Source organism: Anopheles maculipalpis, chromosome 2RL (assembly GCF_943734695.1).
Source record: "Anopheles maculipalpis chromosome 2RL, idAnoMacuDA_375_x, whole genome shotgun sequence".
Lineage (NCBI taxonomy): Eukaryota > Metazoa > Arthropoda > Insecta > Diptera > Culicidae > Anopheles > Anopheles maculipalpis.
In genome coordinates this window covers 6,091,207-6,105,019 of record NC_064871.1, presented here as the reverse complement: position 1 = coordinate 6,105,019, position 13,813 = coordinate 6,091,207, and the positions used below count along the sequence as shown (strand labels likewise).

The 13,813-nt window shown below is 44.7% G+C and overlaps 1 protein-coding gene and 1 non-coding gene across 2 annotated transcripts in view; one reads left to right on the top strand and one right to left on the bottom strand.

Annotated features, from left to right (window-relative positions):
* LOC126557285 (glycogen [starch] synthase) overlaps positions 1–13,813 on the top strand; it is a 396,509-nt gene that overhangs the window by 238,920 nt on the left and 143,776 nt on the right. The window lies entirely within an intron of this gene.
* On the bottom strand, positions 5,884–5,956 carry Trnaa-agc (transfer RNA alanine (anticodon AGC)). Its single transcript has one exon. It is a non-coding gene; the product is annotated as a tRNA-Ala (tRNA).

Sequence of the window (13,813 nt, the reverse complement as noted above, 5' to 3'; positions counted from 1 at the left end):
TGAGCCCACACGTTCACGGTGTGGTCGGGTATAGTTTTGTGAGGAACCACCAAGTAATGGGCCGTATGGCAGCAGAGTTACCATAACTAAAGATGAGGCCAGGGCCTCTTATCGAACGCGTCGTATCGAATCCCCGGGAATGGCTTATTTGTAATCGTACACAAAGAGACAAAGCGCTGCTAATGTAATGAAGTGGGAAAAAGGGTTTTTTTTAAATTTATTGAACGGTCATTTGTTTTTAGCACCTGGCTTTGAGGATGTTCCAGCTGGCGGTAAAAAAGTGGATGGTTAAATATAACTCTCCGCATGCAAAACATGACTTTTTGGGTATGGGAAATGATGCAATTTGCATTAATTCTATTGTGCACCGATAGTTTCCTCGCTTTTGTCAGGACTTGGCTTTCAAACCTACAATTATAAACGCATTATTGTGCACTAATCCGGCGCACAGTGGGAAGTCTTTTTTGAGCTGAGTAATGGAAACTAACGAGCCAGCATCGTAATGACGTTTGACAAACGATGCAAAAGCATGGCGAATTCTACTTCCCGAGTAGATTAACATCACACCAAACCAACTCTAGCGACGCCTTTCATCCAGCGTGCTACTGTCTGTCAACGGTATAGGAAGATTACAGTAGAAAAAAAAAAACAAACAGGTGGTGTAGAAGCTCAACCACTCTTCACTAACTCTCAGGGTCATAAAATTGTACGAACTGTTCGGCTAGAAATAGCGAACGGCTCTCCAGAAGGTAATTAGAATTTAATAACCGGAAAATGTGTATGTTTAGTGGTGAAGTTTACTAGACACCGAAAGCGAACGAGATGTGGAAAACAGCGGAAGGGTGTCCAATTTTACACACTTAAACTTCAGTGTGTTTCGTGCGTTTCAACGTGTCGGCACGTTTATGGCGCTGAGGATCACTGAGCAATATGATCCACAATTCCGGGGACTGAGCAATGAAACGACCTTAACTAGGAACTCAGCTAACCATTGTTTGCCTTTTTATGCTCTAAACAGTAAAAAAAACTATATGTAGTGCACGATTTAGCTTTGCCGATTGGCGAACGTTACGGCTCAGAATTTTCGGAAAAAAGTTTGCCCACGGTGGTCCAATAACTGACGTAAGAATTTCGAGTTCTTCGGCAACAGTCACCTTCCCGGTTCTGCTCTCATTCGATAATTGCCCTGCGAGTGTAAGCTGGAGGGAAAAATAATTTAAAATTTTAAAATGATAGCACAATGTTTATTCATGGCCAGGCGCTTCGTGCTTTTTGTGGTGGGTAACAAAAAGGTAGGACGAGTCGGTTCCACCGTTTGTGGCCAGTCAGATACATTTCAACTCAGCTGTTCACGGCTCAACGACCCAGTCTGGGGAGGACCCTCCACGGTGCGTGAGATCGTTCGGATGGGTGGGGAAGAATTCCCGAGCTTAGAGACAATAAGCAATGGTTAGGTTTCGTAGGCACCTCGTCCACCTGGTGGAGGTGCTAGCTTGTGGTTCTTTGTTTGCTCTTGTCATACGAAACAGAACAAAACAACAAACGGAAATTGTTGCCGAAACGGTGTTACAGAGTCGAGTGCCGGTTGTTGTGTTCCGGTTTCGGTTCGATGCGTATCGGAGCGCTTTTTCTGGGGGGAGGGGGGAGGGGGGTTGGTAACATTACAATGCCCGAACGGACAATGGCTGTATGGAAAAGTGTGCCTCATAATTACTTACTTATCTATCAAAGATATGATACTCTAGGCCGGCATCGGACTGTTTTTTTTGTTTTCTTACAATTGTTGCATTTTTTATTGTTTCAGCAAACACTCTCAAGTTCCTGGATAAGGTTGGGTTCGTAAAAAATGAGCTTCGTTTTGGGGTTTTACTCTATGGTTTACACTGCTGCTAATTTTCAAACGAGATGAAAGCGAGTAAATAAATGAGAAGTCGTTTGAGGACAGCCGATAGCGATTAGCTTTCGCGTAAAGAGTTATTCTTGCGTGCGAGTGTTTATCTAGTGTTAGTGTAAGTGTGGCATCACATTAAACACGGATTTAAGGTTTGATAACTTGGCGCAAAGAATGTAGAGGCTCTTGGTGCGTGATTTGTTTGATGCACATAAAGCAGCTGTCGAGATAATGAAAATTTTATTGAAGCATTGTTTTGGATTGAAGCAGCGTGTTGGATAACTGTGTTTGATAATACGTCTACAGCTTCTTATTTTTTGGCTCTATAGTGTCGAGCGCTTTTGATAAACTAACTAAATAACTATGTTGGGGTTTTTACAGAAAATACACGCTCCTTCAGATAAATACCACCAGTGCTCTCAATAAACTGTTGCAAACTTCGTTGAGTTCTCAGTATCTTCCCATTTCGAAGGTCAGTGCATAAGGGTGATGATGCTTGTCAAGATCTACAACAAATTTCTGGGAATTACATCAGTCAACAAATATTCCCTAATGAGCATTAAGACCATGGCACGATTCTGGTATAAATATAGCCTTCAAAACATCGGGTTTTCAAACGACAGGACCAGGGTTCAAATCCCATTAGGAGGGTTGCTAAGTGGTGAGGAATGTAAACCTACTGATGACACACAGGACCGAGTGGGTCGTTAAGCCAAGAAGAATAATAATCCAAAATGGCAGAATTTTCTGGGTAGATATTTTGAGGAATATTTGACAGATTCATTCGCTTTATTTTGGTCCCATATACAGCAAGTGAAATGCTCAAGAAAACGATTTAAGTCGATACTATGGAGCGTATGAAGTATGCTCAATAAACTGATAAGTAAGACACAGGATATGCATCCGAATAAAGTTATAACTATTTTCTGGAGATCCTAGGTTCGGTTGGACTAGGAATTCTCATCCACTTCTTTTGGATTAATTTTTTTCGTTTTGAGTTTATTTTTTCTGGAATTCCAAGGACCTTAGGAACTGTACAATTTATGTTCAACACTGCTGTAAAGTATCCAAATTATTGGACGCTACCTGATATGTGCTCTGGGGAGTAGTTTTCGATTAAAAAAGTTGACATGAAACAGTATGAAACAGTGAAATACTGTATACAATCACAAAACTCCAAGAATTTGCCATCAAAAAACAGTTTCAAATGAAAAATTATTTCCACTAATTGGAATGTTACACTACCTGCACGTACCTGCACCTGCAAGAAGCAGTGCATGCAAGCCAGCTTTTCCCTTGTTTCAGAAGTTAATATCGTCAGCTCCTGGAAACTGATGCTCCTTTACGAAGGAAAATTCGTGGAACTACGGTGAAATTTCATCCATTCGAACGCGATTGAATGAATCAATGAATGGATGTCGCATACAAACATGGACATGGCTTTGCTTAACAGATCGGCCACAATCGGTTGATGTGACGTGGTGAACGAAATCCGCTTCCCAGTTTTCGGATGCTGCATTCCGGTGCAGGTCATCCAACGAGAAGAAGCCTGCCTTTAGGACATACCCGTACGCGCACTGGTCGGACAATCGTTTTCTCCGAAACAAATCACTCCGTGCAATGTGAACCGAACGATATCGTATGGGTATCGATAACTCTCGACTAAACTTGAGCTAGACTCAATGATCAATTGAAAAAAGAAAAATCGGAATTCTTCCAGCGAACGTCGTGGTGTCGTTTGATCGATTCGGCAATGTTTTCATTTAATTTGCAGCTCTTTACTGCGTTTTTTTTTCGGCATGCAGACCCTGGTAGTAGTCTATCAGATCTCGGATGAAGAGTGGAACGTTCGACTATGGTAGCCCTGCGGGAATTTGCAGGACTCCGGGTAGAAGCAATCATTCGAAAGGCAAACTCAACGCATATCGCCATTGAAATGAGTTCGTCCGAGTGATTGCTTCATTGACTGACAGGGGAGTAGTGTTGAGTTTTTGTTTGGCGGGACGTTCTTCGTTCTCGAACGCATTGCAGGATTCCGTTCCCGTATCCTGAAACAATGGTAACGCATGCTGTTTAGTGTGAAGCGTTATTGGAGCTTTCCCTCTACCTGTATTGTCGTACTGGCTGGCAGTACCATTTGGTGTAGCGTGGGATGGAAAATTCATTCCGTATTGAGACGGTATCTCATGCATCCGTGCGTATTGCGTGACGTGGAGGTTTTGTGGTAATCGAGAATATCCTTGCACACCCTGTGCTGTTGTTTTGCTTTGAAGTCGAGGAACATGAAAGCAGTTGACAATGTGCACGAAGCAAAACCACAAAAAAACGTACGCTTCAGTGGGTGCGCTCTCCGGGCACGATGAAAGTGATCGTTGATTGACGAAATTAATTACCGTTCCGTGTTGGAAATAATTAAAACGATTGTTATAATGATAGTTTGCACAAACTGAGCACATTTAAACTGAAGCAATGATGGTAAATAATGCATTTGTATTTTACGTTGAGGATGTTATCAGTTATAAAGCATTGTGTTGGGTTGTTTAAAAATCGGATTCCCTCGCCGAAGGGACCAAAAATCCTCAGCTTTCAGGCTCTATGCGATTAAAGTTTGGTTAATTTTCAACGTTTTGTAGCCAACTTGTTTATTTTCAACCCTTTCACAATGTGCCGTAGTGGCACATTGTGAAAAGGCCTTCACCTCTCCCTCCAACCTTCCACTCCACCATCTTTTATCCGTTTCCGTTTTAAACGATACTGTACAATTTTCCAACCTGGCAGGGTGATGTTTTCCGGTGAATTTCTCCGAAATAATGCGTACTTTACTGACCACCATGATCGATTTACCGGCAGGGCTCCCGGTTAGTTGCAATTGTTGGTTTTCGTTGCATTTTTTCTCTATTTTTCTTTTTTTTTTTGTGACAGGGTGTTTGCTTGGTAAAGGGAATCAGCATTTCCCCGAGGGCTATTATTCGGCGTACATCGACGTGTGTGTGTGTGTGTGTGTGTGTGTGTGTGTGTGTGTGTGTGTGTGTGTAGGTTGTTTACCATTCGGTGGTGGTTGTCTGGAAGTTTGTCTGCGTTGGACGGGGCGTCGTTGTTGCCTGTTGGACAAAATGAAAAGCCGGCGAAATAACCGTGATCCATCCAACCCCACCGAATGGATTCTGGCCGATGAATGCAGGCGAACGTCAGTGCGCCAAATGCAGACGAGAGTGCAAGTGCTACCCACGCGTGTTGCAGCGGAAGTTGCAGCTGTAGCAGCAGCAACTTCGGTAGCCAAATCCTTTGATGTGGTTTTACAGATGGGTGCATCTTTTTAATTGTACGGAAAATTGTATCTCGCGCGGTGGAAGTCGGCGGGGCGTGTTTTGCGTGTCGATAAAGGACTCGCGTGTTTTGTGCAGGGTGGGGGTTTGATGGATATAAATTCGTTTATACCGTCCTTGGTGTTATAGTTTCATGGGTGCTTGCTGCTGTTTGGTTGAATTGTTATGGGATTATTTCGGAAAAGTTTTTCTTTTGAAAGCATTTTTAGTCGGAACAAATTATGCTTCGTTTTGTGTGAGGATTGTGAATATTAATAGCAGCCTGCAGCAGAAGGTATTGAGCCTGTTTGAGGGGTATATTATTAACTTAAGCTCAAAAAGACTGATCCAAAAATATTTGATCGAAGCCTTCAGACACCCGACCTTATCACTCATCAACGCGAGTTCTAACTCCAGAGCAAACTGATCAGACGTTCGTCATAGTATTGTATCTTCAAGAGTTCTGATAGCCGAAATCTGTCTTTATAACTTGTCAGAACAGAAGAATGATCTTAACCAAGGAAGTCCAAATCCAAGTCATCAGAAATGGGAAAGGTCTTAAAGCAATACGTTCATGGTACCTCCTTGACTTTAAGAATCTTTTAGATGAGGGATAGTGAAGCTCACATCAAGTCACACTTATACTAACAGTCATGTATAAAAAAGAAATCCATTAACACGGATTGTTGGAGATGCCGGGTATCGATCCCGGTACCTCTCACATGCTAAGCGAGCGCTCTACCATCTGAGCTACATCCCCTGTTATATTGGAACGGTGAACCAGTTATTCAAAAGCCACCCAACTGACCTACATTTTTGAGTCCGATCGATACATTTTAAGTCCCCCCAATTACACCCCCCACCAATGCAATGACCGTTGCAACCGAAACTGCCAGAGCATTAACCCCACCGGTGATCGTTAACAAAGACACTAGAAGGAGTGGGAGCTGATCGCGTTACTGGATCAATGGAAGGAGTGGTTATAAACCGGTTGATCCGTCGGCATGATCGATCACCAACGGTCAGAAACCAAAAGAATTTCCCCATATCCTTGACATGGTGCGAGTCATTACCGATTTGAAGGCATCATCAGTCTTTGACCTCCCCCCTCCCGCATGTCAGATGGCGATTCAACAGCGGTTCTTCACAATCGATCAGTGTAACGGCACGGCTAGATAAATCAAGCTCGTAGAGGTGGCTTTGATATCCGGTAAGCAACTATCAGATTTGTTAGAGCCTTCGATCAAGAACGCCACAGGGTCTGGTAGAGTCAATTCCGATAAATCCCCATTTTTCTCCGTCGCATTGCCGTAGTGTCCATGGTGAATGTCCGGGAATCCGGAATCATCCTGCGGAATCATTTATCAAGCCTAAAATATTCTTGCCCCACGTACACGCACACACACATGACGCAGTTTCGGAAGCGTCTTGAAAAGGGATCTACTGAATCTTGAATCCACACGGATATGCCGGGGGTTCATTATTTATCTCCATCAGAGAGTTGCCCGTGGTGGTGTAAGCCTGCACACGTATCATCGCTTGGAGCGAGCGTGACCGAGCGAAACTCCATAAATAATCGTTAGTAGATTTTGGTGACAACTTCGAGTTTTGATTGATGCGTGGCCGTGGACGAAACGGAAGCGTCCACGTCCACAAGTTCCACAGAGACTTTCAATGTTTTGGAAAGAATTCGCTCTCGCCAACGCCAAGAAATGAAAATCTCGATTTATTTCGATGGTTTTGTCATTCATGTTTGAAACGGGTATTTCCTTTCCTGGACTAAGAATTATTGGTGCTTGCGAGAGTGAAAAAGTGCCGATACAATAAAAATGTTATTACTTCGTCATAATTTATCGTTTTTCTCGTTCGCCGGTTCGGGCGAGTTTGCGGTTTGGTGCGCTGGTGAGGGTTTGCAGCTATGTCTGTTTGTGAAGCGAGTCAATGAGTTGCTTTCGACGGGGAGATTATGAATTATGGAGCGATTGTTTTGAAGCACCACAAGCAGGGTGCTCTGGGCTCTCCGCGCTGTGGAATGAGAAGAAATGTTTCGCTGGGAAATCCACCCCCGGCCGATTCCCCGGCCTGATCTGGGAGTCAAACGAAAACGACTTCAATATCAGAAAGGATGATGGTTTCGGATGTTCTCCACCGTTGGCCTTCGCGGTGTGCCAGTTTTGCTTTATCAGTCATCATCAGTCTAAAGATCGCGTAGTGTTGTCTGACAGTGGAAACATAAAATCCACACAACATTAAACAAAAGCTGCTTGTTGAGCCCTCATCGGTGAGGGATACCCTGTTGCTGTTTCCCGTGTCTCTCGATCGTCTCGCTTTGAAGATGCATTCGTCGGCTACGTCGGATCTCGGTACGCGTACGGGCAGCAAAACTCTAAACGTGCTTATTATTGCACGTGTAATTTATGGCTATTTATTTCAACTAATGACATAATATACGAAATGAATTATGACGCATGTCTGGTGTGTAACGAAGCTTCCCTGCCAAGCTGTGGCTGTTCTTTTGCTACTAGTGCAAAGAGTTGCAGCGGAGCACAAGAACCATGGGGTCGAAAGATTTCTTTCCTGCAGTTCTCCACAAATGAAACGAGCTTCAAAAGTGCGAAATAGTAACCCCTGCTGGGGTGGCCATTATGAGCCCGGCCAGTTTCGATAGCTCTTTGTACCCAGGTAAGGGTTGCTCGTAATAGTCGGCAGGATCTAACGAAATATTGCCCCGTAACACACATTGTGCCATTTCTCGATCAAGAAGCAAATGGTGCATTGCTTTCTCCAGGGTTGCTTGGTACCGGTGCCGGTTGGCGTTGAAGCTGTCAACAAAAAAAAGTGGCTGTAAGTTGGCTTATTCCTTAACGTTAGACTACGTAGAACAAGGTGATGTATTTGGTGTGCGCCATTTTAAAACGAAAGCAATGCACCATTTGCTTCTTGATCGAGAAATGGCACAATGTGTGTTACGGGGCAATATTTCGTTAGATTTGTTTGCGTTAGAACACTAAACGATGTGCACATGCTGGTTGTACTAAGCTTCCCTCGCAAGTAGCGCTTGGCAAAACTATGAACAAAGTTTCATATTGTACACATACACACACGCCCGTTCACAGGTTGAGCAGCGTGAATAGGAATCTGTTCTGTCTGCCATACGTGGTGAGCATCTTGAGCTATAATATCGTTAATGTGTGGCCTGGCTGGTGTTGGAGCAACTTCGCAGCTAGAGCCATCCGTACGTGGAAAAAGGCGCCCCGGTCACACCACCCCAAACACATGCGAGATGGCCTTGCGTGCCACAATAATTGCCTTTCTTGCGAAGCACCACATGACGGCAACGACCGTGTACGACCGAGACCGACCGAGCGGGGTGAATTTTCTCAAAGACTCTCACCCTCTGGTCTGGTCGTTCGAAATGAGCAAAACCTGTGGCTCGCCCGAAGGCTGTTACGCCAAGAAGTCCGAGGAGCCGAGTAATGGTCCCCGCAGGGAGCCCATGGCCGGATGCGTCGAGTGGGCGACCAGCAAGTCCTCCCCAAAACATAATCAGCCTTTATGTATCACCGTAAAAAAGGAACGAAAACTACGGTAAAGGAAGCCTGTTACACGTTGCCGTGCTGGGTAGAAAAAGGGTTAGGTGAGAAACCGTTTCTTCGTTCGGCCAGATGGTCGCGAAGCAACGTTGACGCTGTTGCAGGGCGATAATAATGCGCCCATGTGGGATCGCTGTAAACAGGCCATTACTTTTGGTACGGTTCCGCCAAAGGTTCGTCTCGTCCGGAGTCATCTTCGGTTGCGGTTGCTGCAAACGGTAGGATGTTCTCGAGATTGTCTCTCTTGGGGTTCCGGTTTTTTGTTTGTTTGTCCATCCTTGCTTGCTCTTTCTCTCTATCGCTCTAGTGGAATGTTGGCAATGTTGGTGAGGTATTAATATCAGACCATCTGCAATAAATTGGCTTCAATGAGAGTCTCGTTCTCGGATGGAGATCATTGACGACTTTTCTTCCTCACAATGCAGACTGTCAGTGTGAGGCACATTACGGGTAGGTTGGATCGATCTCCTGATGTGAGGACGCATCGACCGACCGGCGTACAATTCTTTGTTTCCCTGCTCGTAAATATTGCCAATCAAAGGTATCAGGAACGACTTCTCACAGCGCTGACGTTATGGTTTCGGATTTTCTGGGATAATTTGGTACCTTGCAAAGCAGGATGGAATATACAGCGTATGTTTTAATAACTCTTTCGAGGAAGTTTTAGGATCACTCATTCCCAGGAGCATGCTCACCCCGTTCCGGTCCTAAGAGATTGGTACCCGGGGCAAGTGATGGACTTGCCGGTAAGTTTTTGCTTCCCCCGCCATCTTTGTGCTAAGCTGATTAGACGTATTAGGAATTTGCTGTGTTTAATTTGTGGTACGTGTGCTGGGGAAGTTTTCTGTTTCGATTCCTGCCTGGGCTGGTACGACTGAGAACTCTAGTCCCGTGAGGCGTTAAGGGTCAAAAGTTTTGCCGAGTTTTTGTACTCGCCCTGCCCAAAGCTTCTGCGCTATAAGTGATGTAGGCAAAACGGAAGGATAACTCATTATCGGGAATTATCGAAACCGTGATATCGTTATCTGCTTCGTACAGGGGTGTTACAGTACGTGACTGTTTTATTCGACTATATACTTCGATATGGGGAGGATTACTTTCATGGCTAGGCTCGATAGCATCTATATTTACAGTAATAATGAAGAACAAATTGTATTCCAAATGCAGGGGCTTTTGAATGTTCTTTCCAGCTCGTTAAACCTTGCCGGAATAGGCAAGCAGATTAATTAGTGTCGGATCTTGCAACAGCCCTCAGCTGCAAACGATTCCAAGGGATGACAGCCTGGCGTAAGAAAACGCGTCAAGTATTTCTTTAGAAACAGAATGTTGTCTGCAAAGTGCGATAGAGTGCGAGTGGTCACCGAAAATACGAAATCCCAAGTGGGCTTTCCAAAGTGCTCAGGCCAGGCCTCGCCAAGCAGTGAAGGACGAAGCAAACAGTTCGCCATTAAAACAAAACCTAGCCTGCGTATTCGAGGTTGGTTGCTGTGTTGGAAGACGTGAATCAGATCCAATTAAAATTTTATTTCATCCAAAAGAAGCTGTGACCAACTGACAACTCGTTGCCGGGTGAGTGGGGATTGAAGATGTCTGTGTGGGTACATCTTGATAGATCTCTGTAGACGTCCAATGTCCAAAGGTGTGCGGGTTGATTGTTTGGGATGAAGTTTTTCCCCTGTGTGGCGTACAACTAAGAACTAACTATGAACATATTCACGGCTTTTATACTCAGCATCATTTACCAGGTAGTTTTCACAATCATAAATCTTATATGAGATGGAGTTTAATAATAAACTAAGTCCGATGCACTGTTTTTTTGGGAGAACCATTTTCTTCTGCGAACTACAATCTTTTGTAACATAAAAAGCATACAAATGGCCGCTAACGCTAGCACTCCAACAACCCCAGGCCCTTAAGAATGAGAAAAGGTAACTCTACGTGGAGGACCATACGCCAACATAAAAAAAGCCACTACAACAAACTGTAAGGTTCTAACGACCCGAGAGGTAAAACTTGACAACTTAATTCCGTCCTAGTGATGATGTCTAAATTAGTGTGAATTTATCTCACTTGACGCTAGCGGTCGGGCGGTGTTTTTCGATGGGAACAGGATGTTTTTTTTTTAAATCATGTCTCCCTCCGTATCGTTCCAGCCAGAAGATGTTGGTTTATTTTTATTTGGTTTCTTTTTGTTTTAACGTTTTCTCCCGTTACTGGAGAGAAGGGACGCACAAAGTTTGAATATCTCCATAGCTTCAATACTATTAGTAAGAGTGAGATGGGTGAATCGGTCTTTTTTTTTTAAAGAACGGGTTAGGTGTTTATGGGAGGGCAACGGTCCGATTCCGATCGATGAAACCGAAAAACATGCAAAACATTTATTTTCCTGGCAGAAGCAAAGTGGGCACGGTTCTCGTATGCGGAAGAATGGTTCATCGGTTAATTTATCGTTTGAATCGCGTGGGTCAGGGGGGGGGGGGGGGGGTTGGGAGGTTCGCTGAGAAGTTGGGGAAGGAGGTCGCCAACCGGCTAGTCGGCGATTGGCATAATTAATAAGTGAACCAGGGGGGTTTTTTTAACGCCGGAGGCCAGTGTGTGATCGGTTCCTTAGTAGTGCGGGATATGTGTTCGGATGAGCTGAAACGCGAGCTAACCAGCGGACGATGACATCAGAGCGAGCTGAGACGATCTCGGGCTTCGTAATTATCAAATTATCTTGTATTTTTGGGGCGATTTTGGATGATCGGTTGGATTGGACACCACTTTGTGCTCCAAAAGAGCTTCCAAGCTGGAAAGATTTATGACAATTGACGAATAAAAGTAAGGCGAATATGTTTTATAGGTAACGCGAGAATTTGAAGATAATGTTGGTAAAGCTTCAGAAGGCTGTGGATATTTGAAGCATAATGATCAGTTGCTTCTCCGTTGCTTCAATATTTAGTAGACGATGTATGCTCTGTCAAGGTAAAAACCAAAACAAAATCCATTGAAACAGCAACAAGTAGTCACGAATGAACTTAGTATCCTCGGGATATCAAGTGCAAGATTCTGAGCTGTACATTCCGGGTTTATTTTTTTCCCTACAAAACCCCCAATCCACAGCTAACTCATCACCCTAAACCTTTCCTTTATACATCTTAACACATTCGGTACGCCCTTAGCCAAACCCCAACAATTTAGGTGCGCGATACGTTACCACAAAATGCTTTCTCCTCAATCGCTCGATTCTTGAGCAGAGAGAAAAAAGAGACGAAGCCGACAAAAAAGCCTAGCCGAGGATAGTAAATAGTACGTTTGTGGCGGTTGCGGAACGGTCCCTTAAAGCAGTAAGCTACATCGTTTTATGACGGGTGCAGGAGAGCCTCGTGCGGTATATAACTAAATTAAATATACGAGTACAACATACTGTTTTGCTTTTGTGGCCTAATGGTACATGATTGTGTCGTGTTCGGGAAACCGTTGTGTCCGGTTAGCTCCACAAAACTGGTGACAACTTCAGATTGGCCGTTTTGTATCGAGTGAAAGTCTCTTACCCTTTACGATCCTCCTTTTCAGCTCGATTGCAGCACGGTTGTCGCCCTATCGAGGGTTGTTCGAGCACGGCTAAGACAAAGGACCGTACTGACGGAGCAGGGATGCAGACTAGTGTGTGGGGCAATGGCGAAAACTATTTCGAAAAATACGACCACTTAAAATGTCCATCGTTGTCGTCGTATTTTTGTCGCACGTTGATGCAACGTGGTGTATCGTACCGGCCAGGGCATGAAATGCGTCCCAGCCGGGGCTGACGGTCTCTAACGATCTGTGGTAGAAATGGGGTTGACGATGGAAAAACCGGCGGAACGATTTGGTGGATTTATTTGCTTGCCGGTGATAAAATCACTCCTACAACCGATTGCAAACGGACGAAGGAGTAACTGCTCTTGACGAAGTCGGTTTCCTGCTGATTTTTAGCTGGTGGCAGTCCGGTGTGCCTTTGCGATCGGAGTGAAAATTATTTTTATGTGTCCACTCCAGGTTTGGATGATGGTCTTAGGTTACCGGTTTATGTGAGGTGTCATGAGATTTTTAAAATAGCTTGTACCAAATAATTCTTGCCGGTGTTATGGCCACCACTCCCACCCAATGTCCGATATAACTAGCACGCTTGATTGGTGTGCGATTAAACACAAACAATACCCAATCAGGTAAGTAAACAAACCGTGGTTGTAAACGCCAACACCGCAAAGAGAGAGAGAGGCAGAGAAGAAGAGGCAGAGATCGCTGCCCAAAGACGATCTGGTCCGAACCGATCTGATCCATCATCATTATTATCGTGGCATCAGCTTTCGAGATTCTTGCGACCCTACGACGAGACATGTAAATGAACAGTTACCCTACGCGGACACGGAGAATAGCACTGTCATTAGCCATCAGCCGTGAAGAGTTTGGAAATTGTTTCATCGCTCGTTCGCACGTTTCGTTTCGTACGTTTACATTCCCAGCAGCAGCAGCAGCAGCTTGCACGCTTCCAAACGTGGCCGTAGTCCACGCGCATGGCGGCCGATGTGGTATCGCCATGAAAATGAAGGAAAACAAATCACCTAATGAACCTGATGAAGACTAATGAAAGCTGCTATCAGTTCCAATTCATAAATCTCCCCAGCGGGATGACCTCACGCTTAGCGGAGGAAGTTTTGCGCCGTACTCCAGCGAAGGGAAAGACACAGCGGAAGGCCACGTTTATCTTCTTGGCGTGGAGGAGGGCGAACAAAAAAAATATGTCACGTCATTCACGGTGGTGTGCTTCGCTACAGAACGAGCGAGGAGCGTCGATGATGTAGCCCATTAATCGGTGGCCAGTAGGTTGGTGGCGGTCGACCGATTTTGGAACTGGAAACCTCGGAGGATTAGTAGTGCGCCAGCGATGATGCATAAGGCGCTATGGGTCAGTTGATTGTAGCAAAGCACACACACACACACACTGGGCACATGAATCGAATTCTGCTGAAGGGCGGGTAGCGTCATTAGTCGAAATTCAAATA